Source organism: Scyliorhinus canicula, chromosome 6 (genome assembly GCF_902713615.1).
Source record: "Scyliorhinus canicula chromosome 6, sScyCan1.1, whole genome shotgun sequence".
Taxonomy (NCBI): Eukaryota; Metazoa; Chordata; class Chondrichthyes; order Carcharhiniformes; family Scyliorhinidae; genus Scyliorhinus; species Scyliorhinus canicula.
Genome location: NC_052151.1, coordinates 185150135 through 185164709, shown reverse-complemented (window position 1 = coordinate 185164709; position 14575 = coordinate 185150135). Strand labels below are relative to the sequence as shown.

The 14575-nt window shown below is 45.3% G+C and overlaps 1 protein-coding gene and 1 long non-coding RNA gene across 5 annotated transcripts in view; one reads left to right on the top strand and one right to left on the bottom strand.

The window, feature by feature from the left end:
- LOC119967745 overlaps positions 1 to 14575 on the bottom strand; it is a 320884-nt gene that overhangs the window by 118263 nt on the left and 188046 nt on the right. The window lies entirely within an intron of this gene.
- zmp:0000000760 (collagen alpha-1(IX) chain) overlaps positions 14230 to 14575 on the top strand; it is a 134048-nt gene continuing 133702 nt past the window's right edge. For all 3 annotated transcript variants that reach the window (XM_038800642.1, XM_038800641.1, XM_038800640.1), the window contains exon 1: positions 14230 to 14353. The gene's annotated coding sequence lies outside the window, so the exon portion shown is untranslated. The remainder of the gene's footprint in view (positions 14354 to 14575) is intronic.

The following is a 14575-nucleotide window of genomic DNA, read 5'->3' as shown; positions in this document are numbered from 1 at the left end:
ATTAGCTATGAGGAGAGAAACTCAGTTTGTTCTCACTGGATGATGGAGGTTGAGGAGCAACCTAATAGAAGTCTACAAAATTATGAGGGGCATGGACAGAGAGGATAGCCAGAAGCTTTTTCCCAGGGTGGAAGAGTCAATTACTAGGGGACATAGGTTTAAGGTGCAAGGGCCAAAGTTTAGAGGAGATGTGCGAGGGAAGCTTTTTAAACAGGTAGTGGATACCTGGAACTCAGTGCCGGTGGAAACAGGCACAATACTGGCGCTTAACGGGCGTCTTGACAAATACATGAATAGGATGGGAATATAGGCTTACAGACCCCTGAAAAGCAGGTGGTTTTAGGTTAGATGGGCTGCATGGTCGGCGGAATTCTTGGAAGGCCGAAGGGCCTGTTATGTTTTGTACTTTTCTTTGTTCTTTTGTTCTTTATTCATTGACCTACCTGAATAAACACAATTAAATGCATTCTCCGCCAGCGGGAGTCTCCGTTCCGCCGGCAGCGCACCCCGCCCACAGATTTCCCAGTTGTGTGGAGTGGGCACAATGGGAAACCCCATTGGCTGCTGGCAACGGCGCGCCACCAAGGAACATGCGGCTTGGAATGCAAATAATTTTCCCCAATGGTTAGCAACATGCGTTCATTAAAATGAAAGACTCGGCAGGATTGGCCAATGGAAGGATATTCTGGTCCCGTCACCTCAGCAAGGTTTCCTGTTGTTTCTGCCTCCAGGGAACTCATGGTCGGCCTCGGCGGGACCGGAAGATCTCACCGACAGGAATTGCCAGAAAATCCTGCCCTCTATGAGAAGTAAGCACCATTTGTGGCCAACTAAGGAAGTTAATGATGGTATCAAATTGAAAGAAAGGATAAATAATACAGCAAAGATGAGTGGTAGCTCTGAAGTTAAGGAAAGTTTAGAAACCAGCAAAGGATGACTCAGAAAATAATAAAGAGGAAGAAACGTGAGTACGAGAGAAAACCAGCAAGAAATATAAAGACACACAATAAAAGCTTCTACAAGGATATAAAATGGAAAAGAGTAGCTAAAGTGAACTTTGGTCCCTTGGAGGGTGAGACTGGGGAATTAATAATGCCAAACAAGGAAATAGCAGAGACTTTGAGCAAGTATTTTGTATCCGTCTTTACAGCAGAAGACACAACAAGCATCCCAAGAATAGTAGAAACCTAAATCAGTTACAATGCCCAGAGAAAAAGTACTTGGAAAATTAATAGAACTAAAGGCTGACAGGTCCCCTGAATCTGATGGCCTGCATCTGAGTGTCTTGAAAGGAACGGATACATTCGTTGTAATCTTCCAAAATTCCCTACATGCTACACAGTCAGCGGGGGGGGAGGGGGGGGGGGGGGGGGAGCTGTACTGCTGGTGGGGGTGGTCTGGGGGTGGCAAGGGGGATTACAGGGGGCATTATCTGGCAGGCCGGGTCCGAGGGCAGCCTGCGCCATGTTGTACGGCACGACCGCTGCAGGTCATCACCATGCGCATGCACGGCCACGGACCCGGCAATTCTCCGGCCGTTTAGATTTAGATTTAGAACAGTACAGCACAGAACAGGCCCTTCGGCCCTCGATGTTGTGCCGAGCAATGATCACCCTACTCAACCCTACGTATCTACCCTATACCAGTAAACCCCCCCCCCCCCAATTAACCTTATTTTTTAGGACACTAAGGGCAATTTAGCATGGTCAATCCACCTAACCCGCACATCTTTGGACTGTGGGAGGAAACCGGAGCACCCGGAGGAAACCCATGCACACACGGGGAAGACGTGCAGACTCGGCACAGACAGTGACCCAGCCGGGAATTGAACCTGGGACCCTGGAGCTGTGAAGCATTTATGCTAACCACCATGCTACCGTGCTGCCCTTTTCTGTCGGGAATGCCAGGGGTTTACGTGGCGGGGCTGCTAGCCCCCCACCGAGCGGAGCATTGATGCAGAGGCTGCGCCCACTTTTTCATCGGAAAACTAGACATCTCCTCTGGATATAGCCTCAAAAATTGGAGAATCCAGCCCTTAGTCTCAGAAATGGAGAATTCAGCCCAAGATTTATTAAATCACACCATCCTCACAGAAGGCGGGATCTTTTGAGATGAAGGTAACATCAGCTTCCAAACTGGAGATGATCAACAGACTGAATAGGCTTAAGTTGATCGTGTTTAGCAGTCTACACTGAGTTCCAGGTAAATGTGTGTCTGATATCTTCCACAGCTGTTTGGAATATATTATATATTCCATGGTCACTAGGAAAATGCAGCTACAATTGAAGCAGGGAGCTATTAATGCTGTGAAAATGCTTTATTCTGTATTGTTTAGTCTTTATTGTAGATGGCTACTGTACGTACTGTAATCGGTAAATGAAAGGAGAAACTCCTCATTCTCACCCCATGTGGATAATGGGAACACTAGTACATCTGTTCAATCAACTGGCACAAATGACATTAAGAGGAAGAATTAATGCAGAATAATTATTTCAGTTGCAAATTGGATGAATAAATAGCCATCTTTTGCCAATTGAACAATGGCTAAAATCTCAGATATTAGGGGACATTTGTCCTGTTCTTGAGCCCCCCCCCCCCAAAATTGCCCTTGCATCACTATTTTTAATAAGTATTGTCTGAACTTATCAGGTTCAGTAACATTTACACCCCATTGAATGGCATGTAACATATTCTAGCAAGAAACTTCAAAATATCTCATCTATCCTGTCATCGTAGCTGCAACTGCACACACAACATTCACAGACTAGATTATCTGTGCATATCAGAACATGATTCATTGAGGTTCAATCATCTCAAAATATAAGAGATGAGATGGACAATGGCAGCATGGGTGACAGGAATTAGACAGTATTGGTGAATGATTGTATTGTGGATTAGAGGATGGTGCACAGAGAGGTTCTCCAGAGTGCAATAACAGGAACACTGCTTTTCCTAATCTATATTAATAACCTGGACTTGAGTGTACAGAGCACAGTGCTTCAAAATTTTCCGGAGGCACAGAACTTGGGAGTATCATGAATTGTAAGGCGTATAATAATAATAATTGTCTTATTGTTTTATTGACAATTATCTAATTGTCTAATAAAAGCTTATTGTCACAAGTAGGCTTCAATTAAGTTACTGTGATAAGCCCCTAGTCGCCACATTCCAGCGCATGTTCAGGGAAGCCAGTACGGGAATTGAACCCGTGCTGCTGGCTTTGTTCTGCATTACAAGCCTGCTGTTTAGCCCATTGTGCTAAACCAGACCCAGACCATTGATAAACTTCAAGAAGGCTTGTGAAGACTAGTTGAATGGGTCACAGGGCAGATGAAATTTAATGTGGAAAAGAGTGAAGTGATACATTTTGATAGGAAGAATGAAGAGAAGCAATACAAAGTAAAGAGTTTAATTCTAAAGGAAATGTAGGAGGCAGAGGGTATGTGTGCACAAATCATTGAAGTTGCAGAGAGGTGCCTAAAGGAGCGCTTGCCAACGGTGAGAGGTATTTTAGGTGAGGGAGGATTGTAGGATGTACGAGGCAGTATGAGGCTGGAGGAAACATAGATGTAGGGAGAATGCTTATGAATTATTCTCCAAGGCAAACACTGAAAGATTGATTTTCTCAAATTCTTTCCACACAAAATCTTGCTGACAACTGCTATTGCAGCAAATATATTCCTGGATATGGCAACTTGCTTGAGCATTCCTGTGATACTCCAGCATTTCTATGGAAAGGTGGAAAATCCCAGCTCCAATCAATATAGTTACCACAAGTAATCTAAAAGAGTTAATCTGCATGGGAAATCACTTTAGAAGACAGTGGAGGGAGAGAGAGCCTGACTCTTGGTATATGATGACAATCACCTAAGTATAATTTACCATATTCTATCTCACGATAGTTTGATTTGCGAGTGGTACAATAATAACAGGAGCTTTCTAGCAGTCACATAGTTGTGTACAATCTTAAGGAGTGAGCTTGGTTCGAGAGTTGGTGTATGTTTTTATGTCACTAATCCATAGATCAGAACCAAGGTATGAATTTTCTAATCCCAATATGGGCTAATTTCCATATGTGCTTTTATTTTAATAATCATGTGAGGATAAACTCAATAAATATTGTGTATATAATTAGGAAGTCTCTTTGTCATCTACAGTACCAATTCAACACTAGTGCATTATTCTGCCAGGTCATTTTGCACGTTGTTGAGTTCAGTGGCCAAACATTTTTCACATTTTTTGGAGGCCTTGCAACAAAAATGCTGGCACTTCAGCACTGCTTCATTTCCCGCCAATTTCACAAGCAGATTGCTCTCACATTGGCTTCATGTGTTCTCTAAGCTTGTCACTCCATTAATGTCGCTCATCTAATTAAAGCATACTCTGCTGATATTTTCTGGTTTAGTCTATGAGATTTGATTCTTAACAGTGTGCTTGACTGCTTTCTCTTAACCTTAAAGGTTTGGCTATTATTGCTGTCTGGATCTCTGTAGCAGTGTTCTCCCTGTTGCATCATATCTTGATAGTCTTTTACCCATTTTATAAAATTGGAAGATTGATTTTCCCAAGTTCTTCCCCAGAAAATTTTACTGACAGCTGCTCCTTTATTTGCAGCAGACACATTCCTGGATTTAAAAATTCCTTTGAGCATTCCTGTGGTATTCCTCTATTCTGTGGAGGAAAGAAGGCAGATGTGACTTCATCTCACGTCTGAGGAACACATACTTAGAGACATTGGTATGCATACAGGCCAGAAGAAACCTGCCTTTGTCCTTTATGATTCACTGGGGTGAATGGAGTAAAGCACATCTGGAACGTACATTCATAAAACGTACTCTGAAAAACACTCCTTGAATAATCAATATGGGTCGAAAGTTTGCATTTCTACAAAGTATGAAAGAAGTTATGAAGCAATTAATTTGTAGACACTGGCACAACATTACAACAAAAATAGAAAGTTCTCATAGAAAGTAGATATAATTTTTTGTTGACCTTTTTCTCCATTGCAGGATATAGCTAACTAAAGTCCATTTTAAGTTTGTAATATTTTGCCAGGCTGGGGTCCTATAAAAATATATAGATGTGTAATTGTTTAAAGGCAGAGCTCAGCTTCTGACATTGATATTTAACCCAATATTTCTCTATTTGCATGCAGATGGACTTGCTCTTTATTTTTTGATTTGTAAAAAAAATAAATCTGATTTCAATACTGGGGTGGATACTCCTCACGACACCAGAAATGTGAATCGTAATTGGGCGTCTGTCCAAAATCGAGGTATGCGCTGGGCGCTGATTCGGGAGCCATGCTCGGGTCCCTCCCTGGTGGCGAAAACGAGGTTTGCGCCTGCGCTGGCAGGGGCATGAAAAACTGGCATCTGAATTCATTTAAATGTATTTAGCGCATTGGACCAGTATGCTCCACCCTTTTGCGATGCTCTGCCTCTCTCGGGCAGAAGTCACATAGGTGAGATTTACTACAAATATTTACAAATGGGGACCAGGTGCTGAGGGGGAGAGAGAAGGTAAACAAAGTTTTAAAAATTGTAGCCCGGCTTGGGGGGGGGGGGGGGGGGGGGGGGGTGGCTGCCGGGACTGGAGGGGAGAGGCAGGGGAGTAGCAGGGAGCGACTTGATGACAGCTCTGTGGATTTAGTGTCCCCCTCGGGATAAGGGTGGCCTGGCTCAGGCTGTTATTGCTGCAGTATTTGATTTAAAAGCACCCATTTGGTATAAGTTACAGCTCCCTTGCTGTTCACTCTGCTCTGCTTACTGCATCCAGTAACAGGCGCCAGAATGTGGCGACTAGGGGCTTTTCACAGTAACTTCATTTGAAGCCTACTCGTGACAATAAGCGATTTTCATTTCATTTTCATTTCATGTTGACAGCCTCTGGCCATCTGGCAGTCCACTCTGGTCACCCCTCCAGAAACCAGCTGACCAATCAACAGGATGGGCTTGGCCAAGCTCAATCAGATGCTTCCACTCCTTAGTGCACTCATCATAAACACTGCCCCACTGCAGAGGAATGCAGAACTCACTCCAAACAAAGGACACCTTTCAGGGCAGAAGCCTCAATAGCCACACTATCAGACAGCCCATCCCTCAGGACCACCAGCTGTCCCCTGCCCGACCACCGCATCCCTGCTCCCACCCATTGTGCCCCCCCGGCAGTTTGCCACAACTTGTGTCAAACCCAGGACCCACATCACGCCACCTAAGCTCCCAGCAGAAGCACACTTCCCTTTGCTCACCCCCATCTATAGGGCTCCGAAGCATGAAGGCGATTGGTGGCACAGATTGACCTTCTCCACCGCCCACCGAGGTACCACCCTGCTGAAGGGATGTCACACGGCCGACCCAACAAGGACACCCACAGTAGACCCCACAGAGGAGACAGGACAGGAGGCGCAGAGCCTATCACTGACATGGGTTGAGGCAGCCACTGGTATCCCTTTGGACAGGTATAGGTGGTGAGGATAGAGGCTCCCCACGTCACAGGTCCAGTGCCACTCACTGCGGTGCAGTTTTGAAGGTAACATATTGGGGGTTGGGAGGTGGGGATGGGTTTGGGGTGGGGGTTGGTGGGACATGTGGAGGATGGAGCTGAAATGAAACTCATCATGCCGTCTGTTTGATTTGGATGGGAAAAGGAAGACTCATCTTGCTAGCATGTCTTCTCTTTTCTCCCCTTGCAGTGAATGAATTTCGGAGTACAGCCAGGAATGCTTGCTATCTACCTGGCCACAGCTGCCATTACGGATGAACGGAAGCTGGAGGCACGGGACCTGCTCAAGGAAGATCCTCCACAAGAGGAGCCTACCCCGGAAGAGCAGGAACCAGCCGGTGAGTCTTGAGTGCCGGCCATTCAACAGGCTGAGTGTGAAGGAGGCACTGCATCAGGCCATGTGTATACCATCAGTGCCTGTCCTTCAAAAAGATGCCGGATCGCAAGTGCCACCAAAGTCTTTGTCTAACCAGAGAGACCGCGTGCTAGATGGTGGAGCACCTGGCACCGCAGGGGTATGGAGGAGCACACCCACTCCTGGTGGCTGTCAAGATGATGATTGCCTTGAACATTAACGTCTCTGGGTCTTTCCAGGGACCGGGCGGAGACATGGGACAACCTCATCATCTCCTGATTTGGCAACTTAGAAGCCTGGTCACCAGCAACTCCGTGCCCTGTGAAACTTCTCCGTACGACCCCTTACCAAGTGGTGCCTCTTCCCCATAGCCTCTCCCATCATTTCCTGCCCCTCCTCCTTTCACTACACCATCCCTGTCCCTCCTCCCTTCCTTCTACCTGCCCTTGCCCCTCCTCCCTTCACTGCATCTTCCCTGTCCCCTCCTTCCTTTGCTGCACCTTCCCTGTCCCCTTCTCCCTTCACTCCACCTTCCCTGTCCCCTCCTCCCTTCGCTCCATATCCCTGTCCCCTCATCCCTTCCCTCCACCTTCCCTGTCCCCATCTTCATTCACTGTATACCACTACTTCCCTCTCCGAGGGTCCTACCAGCATCACCACAGGGTGTTGGCCCTGAGCAGGCAGTATCAGCGAGTCTTGTCCACAGGACAGAAGATCATGACAACTCTTTATGAAATGAGCTCTGGTGCTTTTTTATGATTTGACAAAGTCTGACTCCTGCCTTCAGGATCACATTCCATTGTCCATCCGTGTGATCCCTGCATGTGTGCTGGCCAGTCCATCTCACGGGACCATATATCCTTTGGGCGGGTGAGGGGTTAACTGGGGGGGGTTATATAGATGGTGAGCGGTGATGGGTCATTTACCTGGTAAGCTGTCCTACAAGGCGGCCCCATAGCTGGTCCCATTCCCTGCCATCTCTGAGGGTGACTCCAGTTGGAATGGTTCAAGTATCTTGGCAGCCCTGCTCATTACCATCCTCCAAAGCAAAAACTCCACACCACCAACCTCCCACACCCCCCAACAGGCATACCCCCAACACCCAGTCCAGACAGTGAGGGATATGACCGAGGCAGTGAGGGACATGACTCACTCACTGAGGGATATGGCCAAGTCTTAGTGTTCCATGATGAAGACATCGAGACCTTGGTTCAGATGAGGGTGGACCTCCCTTACTGTTCGTGCCAGATGATGGTGGAGCCTCTGGTGCTCACTCCAGTCTCACCTCCGTCCCATGGAGTAGCCTTGGGGTCATAACTCCCACTGCCTCGGTCATATCCCTAACTGCCTCGGTCACGTCCCGCACTGCCTCGGTCATATCCCCCACCGCCTCGGTCATATCCCTCACTGCCTTGGTCATAACCCCCACTGCCTCGGTCATACCCCCCACTGCCTCGGTCATGTCCCCCACTGCCTCGGTCATTTCCCTCACTGCCTCGGACATATCCCTCACTGCCTTGGACATATCCCTCACTGCCTCGGACATATCCCTCACTGCCTCGGACATATCCCTCACTGCCTCGGACATATCCCTCACTGCCTCGGTCATATCCCTCACTGCCTTGGTCATGTCCCTCTGGCATATCCCTCCTGGGACGGTGCCACGCCCCTTTATGACTGGCCCAGTTCAGTCTGCGGCCGGCCAGTACTCTCGATGCCTTCAGCCATGGCCCTTTGTGAATGGGCCACACACTGGAGCAGCAATGTCCATGTGAGCCTGGTACATGTCTGCCTATGATTGAGCTCCCCTGTCCTGAGCCTCAGCCATCGACCACACAGATTGCCACAAGCCTCGGGCATCTTGACCCAAGGCTCTGACTGCTTGACTCAAGGTTTTCACTGTGGACACCACACATTCAGTGTTGGCCTTGGTACCATGGTTGGCACAATCTCCTGCACATTAAGGTCATTGAACTACTCCAGCTGCACCTGCAGGTGCTGGAAAGTTGCTGACACGCCCTCCTGTAAATCCTGGCTCTGCGTCTGCATCTCCGCCTGTGATAGGATCATACTTTCCAGAAGCGCGATACTTGCCCGGACTACAGCTGGTACCTGGGATCAGGCAGCTCTCTGACTGTCCGCTCCCTTGGGTGTCCCGACCTCCACTTGATGTGTTGCAACATGTGATATGCACACGAGAAGGCAACCCAGGAGCCTCATTATTAAAATGTTCCATCAATGTGACAGTCTCTGCGATGGTGGAGGGTGCAAGTGTCAGCAGTGACGAAAAGTCGGTGCTTACCCTGGACTGGTGCTCCGGAGTATGCTGGGCATTTGGCTGGAGCCGGGCCAGCATCATCTGATGGTGATCGTGAAATACAAAAGATCAGACAGTGAGATCTTGGGAATTCCTGGATTGGGGGAGAAGGGTTGACTCATAAGCTATAGGGACATAATTTTGCATTGGGAGCGAACTTGGTTGTTGCATGCCGACCTCTGCATCTGAGATGTCACTCTCCGCACCTCTTCAGTTAACTCCAGCGAGCCCACTACTCCATGGAGGTGAGAGCCCTGAAGTCTGGGATGCCCTCTCCGGTCTTCTCCCAGTCTTCTATCATGGGCTGCCTTTTTCTAGGGGACACATAAAGGACATGGTGAGATGCAATGAGGCGAGTTACACAGGGGCTCTGTAGTTGGTGGTATGTGTGCGCAAGACAATACAGGCTAAAGAGGACAATACAGGTGCCCCATTTCCATAGAATTAACGAGAGCTACCGTATATCCAATGGCCTCCTCAGCAAGTTGTCACGCTGGCGACGATCAGTACTCCTTTTGGAAAACGTGAACCTGGCGGGAGGGCTTCAGTGGGGAGCCAAGGAGGTGAGTAGCCATCTTTGCTTACAGGCAAAAAGATGGGCTGCTGGGCTTGTCACCCCAGTGCTCAGTGGGGGTGGGGTCCCTCATCTCGTTTTTGCTCTCTCCCGCTATTCACAGCCCTTGTTTAGCTTGAGCAAGAGCGTAACGAAGGCTGGAGAATAAGGCCCTTGGTCTCCCCACGCAGAATCCCGGCCACTTGCAAATGAGCTGGCAACAGATAGCAGGCTGAAGTCCCAGAACTACCTTCATTGACAAATCTCTTCAGTCCCAGTTCAGAAGTGGCGATAGAAGCCGCTGAAGAACAGACCCTGAAAACAAAGGCAAGGAAAGTGGTTGGGAGAGGCAAGGGCGGGAGCCAGCCAGGGAAGGAGCAGGAGGAAGAGGGATTGAGGGAGAGGGCGGAAACACTGCCCTAAAAGTAATGAAGCATTGGAAAGGGTGCAAGGGAGATTTACCAGAATGCTGCCTGGTTTGCAGGATAGGTCTTAGGAGGAAAGGTTGAGGGAGCTAGGGCTTTTCTCTTTGGAGCGGAGGAGGATTTGAGGCGACTTAATAGAGGTTTATAAGATGATGAGGGGGATAGATAGAGTGGATGTTCATAGACTATTTCCTCGGGTGGATGTAGCTGTTACAAGGGGGCTTAACTATAAGATTCAGGGTGGGAGATATAGGAGGGATATCCGAGGTAGGTTCTTTACTCAGAGAGTGGTTAGGGTGTGGAATGGACTGCCTGCTGTGATAGTGGAGACGGACACTTTAAGAACTTTCAAGGGGTTATTGGATAGGCACATGGAGCGCACCAGAATGACAGGGAGTGGGATAGCTTGATCTTGGTTTCGAGGGCCGAAGGGCCTGTTCTGTGCTGTACTGTTCTATGTCTATGTCTATGTTATGTAAAGCCATGTCTTACTATAGGTCGGCACTTGTAATTTGAACTTGGGGGATCAGCAATGTTCATACAATAAGAGGAATAAGTGCTTTGAAGAGGAAAGAAAACTAGGAGGTAAAGTGCTTCATATTTTGGTTACCTCATAGTTGGTTACCTCACACCACCAGACATACTTGAAAGAACAGCATTCACACAAGCAGCTTATTCCATTTTTCAGAAGCAATCAAAAGTGCTTTGTACAATGCCTTATCATTTGGTGAATTCAGAATTATAAATGTTCTGAGTAGTGACTTTAACCTAACGTGCTTCTGTTAAAGGTTATGTTTTTTGTAAGTCTTCTGGATGTTAAAAGGACAGCGTGTGCATTACTTAGTGTTGTATTCTTTGGAGGTTGTATTTGAATTGATGGTTGCTAAGATGTTCACTGTATCTTTTAAAAAGGTTAACTTGAGTTCATAGAATAAACATTGTTTTGCTTTAAAAAATACTTTTCGATTTCTGCTGTACCACACCTGTAGGGTGAGCCGTGTGCTCCCCATACCACAATCTAATAAAAGTTGTGGGTGAGGTGAACTCCATGATACACTTTGGGGTTCTCTAAAGCCGGGCCCATAACAAACTGGGGGCTCAAGGGGGATAAAAGTCTATCTATTGGATTGGCTTAGTGAACTTAAAGACAGTGAGGGGTGAGCATATTGTGGTTGCTTTTCAGGTGCGGTATTCCAGTTTAAGTAGGGAGTGTGTTGTGGACAATGGCTCTTTCAGAGGCTCTGAGGTTTTTAGGGGTGGAGACAGTCACACGCTGTGCCTTCCGGACAGATGCTAAAAGCAGACTGTTTGTTTTGGCAAAACATTGCAGTTAACATTACCTGACAAAATGCGAAAAGATTAGGTAATTATGGCGGTGGCTAAGCATTTAAAGTTGCCTGAGATACAGTTTGACTAATTGGAAATGGCAAAAATTGAGTTACAAATTAAACAAATGGAACATGAGAAAGAATTAAAGCAGCTGGATTACAAAAGAGAGAGAGAGGAAAAAGAAAGAGAAAGAGAGAGAGAGGAAAAAGAGAGAGAAGAAAGGAAAACAGGAAGAATAGCCCTAGCAGAACAAAAAGAAAGAGAAAGGGAGATACAGATCAGGGAAAAAGATAAAGAGAGAGAGTTTCAACTTCAGAAAATGGCCATGAAACATGACAGTCAGTTAAAATTGGCAGATGTAAAGAGAAATGTACAGTTGGATGATAGTGACGAGGATAGTGAGAAAGAGCGTCAAAATCGAAGACTTGGTGGGGATCTATTTAAATATGTCCAAGCATTGCCAAGGTTTGATGAGAAGGAGGTGGAAGCCTTTTTCATTTCATTTGAGAAGGTAGCTAAACAAATGAAGTGGCCACAGGACATGTGGGTATTACTGATTCAAACAAAGCTGGGCGTAGGGCTAGTGAAGTGTTTGCATCACTACCGGAGGATATATCTGAGTCGTATGAGGAGGTAAAACAATCCATCTTAAGTGCATATGAACTAGTGCCTGAAGCCTTAGGACAAAGGTTTAGAAATTTAAGGAAATAATTTGGTCAAACATACATGGAGTTTGAAAGGATCAAACAGAGTAATTTTGATAGGTGGGTAAGGGCTTTGAAAATAGACCAAACGTATGAAGCTCTCAGAGAAATTATACTTTTGGAGGAGTTTAAAAATTCAATTCCTGATGTAGTGAGAATTCATGTGGAAGAGCAGAGGGTTAAAACTGCGAGATTAGCAGCAGAAATGGCAGATGATTATGAATTAGTTCATAAATCAAAGTTTGGTTTCCAACATCAGTTTCAGCCTGTGAGGGATAGAAACTGGGGACATGAGAAACACTCAAGTAGTAAAGGTAAAGGTGATCTGATGGGAGATAATAAGGAGAGTGTACCTCAGACTAAAAAAGAAATCCAGGAGCGTGAAAGAGACATGAAAAATTTCAAATGTTTTCACTGTAATAAACTAGGCAATGTAAAGTCACAGTGTTGGTGGTTGAAGAAAAGCACTGGGAAGGCTGATGTGGTAAAACAGGATAAGACAGTAAGGTTTGTTAAAGTGGTAAAGGAAAGCCCAAGGGAAGAGAAGGGGGTGCAAAAGGTTGTACAGCCTGATCAACTGGTGATTGATAAGAAGGTGCCAGATCTCTTTAAATAATTTACTCGTGTGGGTAAAGTTTACTCATATGTATCAGGAGGAGCAGGTAAAGAAGTCACAATTTTAAGAGGTATGGGAGCTAGTCAATCTTTAATGATAAGAGATGAGGAGTTGTGTAGTTTGGGAAGAGTATTGCCAGAAAAGGTGGTAATATGTGGAATTCAGGGTGAGAGGAGTAGTGTTCCATTATATTAGGTAAGGTTGGAAAGTCCAGTGAAGAGTGGTGAAGTGGTAGGAGGAGTAATATAGAAACTATCTTGCCCAGGAATACAGTTTATCTTGGGTAATGATATAGCTGGATCACAGGTGCGAGTGATGCCTACTGTGGTTGATAAGCCAGTGGAAAATCAGACAACTGAAGTGTTGAAGGACGAATATCCTGGGATTTTTCCGGATTGTATAGTAACAAGGTCTCAAGTAACAGGTTAAGACAAGAGAAATAAAAGAGTGAAGATGAAGTTGAAGTGCAATTATCAGAAACGATTTTTGATCAGATGGTTGAAAAAGAACAAGAACAGGTGGAGGATGAGGCAGATATCTTTAGTTCAGGAAAATTGGCAGAGTTACAACAGAAAGATGTAGAAATAAAACGGATGTATCAGAAAGCATATACGGAAGATGAATCTGAGTGTATACCAGAGTGTTATTACCATAAAAGTAATGTCTTGATGAGAAAATGGAGACCTTTACATATGCAGGCGGATGAGAAGTGGGCAGAAGTTCATCAAGTAGTATTGCCGGTAGGGTATAGAAAGGAGGTGTTGCGAGTTACACATGAGGTACCAGTGGGATGTAATTTGGGAATAAGGAAAACTCAAGCTAAAATACAATTAAGATACTATTGGCCTGGACTACATAAAGATGTAGTTAAATTTTATCAATCATGTACACATGTCAAGTGATGGGGAAACCCTTGAGTGCATTGAATGAACATTGTTTTGCTTTAAAAAATACATTTTGATTTCTGCTGTACCACGCCTGTAGAGTGGGCCGTGTGCTCCCCATACCACAATCTGTTAAAAGTTGTGGGTAAGCTGAACTCCATGATACACTTTGGGGTTCTCTGAACCCTGGCCCATAACATTTATCACAACCGTGAAGAAACATTCCACCCTAACCTCTACTAACATTAACATCAATACATTTTATTCATATTTAGGAAGTTCTATGAAAAACCTAGAAAGAATATCGACATTTAAATTTTATAAAGCATCTCCTGCTTATCTTTATCTCATGAATAAGTTCTGAATCCACCATTTTAAAAGTATTTTCTTATCCTTTGTACAAAAGGCATCACTTGTGACTGAGGTATACACAGTGACTGGCTGGAAAGGTTCATGTCAATCATTGTACCACAAGCACATAATTTGCTTAAGTGCTTTGAGAACATTAAGTAGGGGCAGTACATAGCTTGGGAGCAAAAGTCTTTGTCACAATAGTTGTACTTACCACTCAGGCCCCTGTAATATATTTTACTAAGTACATTTCCCCATTGCTTGCGCCAGTACTAACAACTTGTTCAGAAAAGCATAGTTGGAGTCAAGGAATATGTAAGTTGTTTTTCTCATTTTGTATATTGCATAAGAAATACTTTTGATGATTTTATATTTCTGAACAAATTATTTTACATCATATAATATATTGCGAATGTCAATTATTTGAAGCATTTGTTAATATGTTTACTTTATTAGAAGTATTGATCCCACGTTAATACTTCCTTATAAAATTTGTCTGGCTATTTTCTGTCCTTTGTTTTGTACAATTCAATTTTT